This window comes from Priapulus caudatus, unplaced genomic scaffold, assembly GCF_000485595.1.
Source record: "Priapulus caudatus unplaced genomic scaffold, Priapulus_caudatus-5.0.1 Scaffold44, whole genome shotgun sequence".
In the NCBI taxonomy this organism is placed as follows: domain Eukaryota; kingdom Metazoa; phylum Priapulida; class Priapulimorpha; order Priapulimorphida; family Priapulidae; genus Priapulus; species Priapulus caudatus.
The window spans coordinates 550,808-552,817 of NW_014577105.1; the positions used below are offsets into that span (position 1 = coordinate 550,808).

Here is a 2,010-nt window from a genome sequence, read left to right on the forward strand (position 1 = left end):
AATGAAAATGAATTTGAAATGAAAATGAATTTGAAATGAAAATGAATTTGAAATGAAAATGAATTTGAAATGAAAATGAATTTGAAATGAAAATGAATTTGAAATGAAAATGAATTTGGAATAGGAATGAAAATGAATTTGGAATGAAATTGAATTTGGAATAAAAATGAATTTGGAACGAAAATGAATTTGAAATGTAAATGAACTTGGAATGAAAATAAATTTGAAATGAAAATAAATGTGGAATGAAAATAAATTTGAAATGTAAATGAATTTGGAGTAAAAATGAATTTAAAATGAAAATGAATTTGGAATGAAAATGAATTTAAAATGAAAATGAATTTGGAATGAAAATGAATTAAAAATAAATAATCAAAATATCCGTAGCCATCTCGGCCACCATACTCGACATATCACCGATCAGTTCGATTATCAGACACGTATATATTCAACTTCAGTTATGAGGCATGTAGTTGCCCTATGACCTCTACCACTATAGTCCTTCCCCGCCATATCGATATGACTACTACCATGTTCTTTCTCGCTCCCACCCCGCTATTATTCATTATTTTTACTCTCATAGAAAGGGGATTAATGTACAATTGTGTAACATAAAAATAAAATACGAGGCATCATGCAGGCACAGCGACGAGTTGATTCCTCAGACGTGGAACCGACCTGTGATATAACTACGTTACGCAGATGCCTATTCAATAAAGAAATCTGTTAATGACAGGTGCTCAGCATGTTTTATTTAGTTTATGTTTTACGTATTGTTCCCTGATCCCAATTATTATTTTTACCCCATCGATCATGATAAAACTCATCACCAATGAATGTATCTCTCCTTCTCCTCCTCTTCTTCTTCTTCTTCTTCTTCTTCTTCTTCTTCTTTTTCTTACCCCTCCTCCTCCGCCCCTCGTCGTCCGCCTCCTCCTCTCTTCCTCCGCCTCCTCCCCTCCTCCTCCTCCTGTTCCTCCGTCGACTCATCATCTATTTTTCTTTCTTTCCTGCGTTCCCTTGTCGTTTTTATTCGCGTCGGGTCTACTACTAGTTATATACACGATTAATCACCTCGTTCGGCGTTGGGCTCTTCGAATGCTCTCTCCCTCATCATCTCTGCAATTATTCTTCCTGTGGGAGAAGAAAAAACGTTGCTACATTCAATTGCCTGTATTAAACACGGCAGTGAAACTATCTCCGATTGCATACAATAGAAATAGTTGGTGATAAACTGAAACCTGAATAGATCGACACCTCCCACACACATAAACAAACAAGCAAACACATGCGTACACACACACTCACACACATACACGCATACATACGCACACACGCACACAAACACACACACACACACACACACACACACACACATACACATACACATACACATATACACTCACATATACACTCACATACACACACACAGAATATACGACCACAGCCCGGCCGCTCTGCGCCACACGACACACCAGTACACGATCGCACCACGCCACGCGCCATCACACACCAGACCACACACACAACACACACCGCGCGCGCACTACAACTGCACACGCCACACAGACACATGCATCACACGACACATACACCAACACTCACAGCACACACCACAACACAGTGACACTACCACCACACACACACCATCACACAGCACAACACACACCAGTATATACTACACACACATACCACCACACACACACGACACCACACACACACCAGCACATCTACACACACACACACACAACAAACACGACACTAACACACACACACACCAACACACACACCAGCACCACACACACACAACACAGCACAACAATAGCATACACGCACACGCCACATACAGCACGCTACACGCATCAGGGCGCGCACACACGATCGGTGCGTGCCGCACGGCGAGCACCCGTGACCGCCGCCTTGCGTGCGTGCCGTGCCGTGTGTGCGTGGCAACGTGGGTCTGCGCGCGCGCGCCGTTCTCCTTCTCCTGCGGCTTTCTCTATGACTGGC

At 42.6% G+C, this 2,010-nt stretch overlaps 1 long non-coding RNA gene across 1 annotated transcript in view; it reads right to left on the bottom strand.

The window, feature by feature from the left end:
• LOC106820720 overlaps window positions 1-1,137 on the bottom strand; it is a 4,765-nt gene extending 3,628 nt beyond the window's left edge. The window contains exon 1 of the long non-coding RNA XR_001395644.1: window positions 1,075-1,137. This is a non-coding gene — a long non-coding RNA (uncharacterized LOC106820720). The remainder of the gene's footprint in view (window positions 1-1,074) is intronic.
• Between the last annotated feature and the right edge of the window lie 873 nt (window positions 1,138-2,010).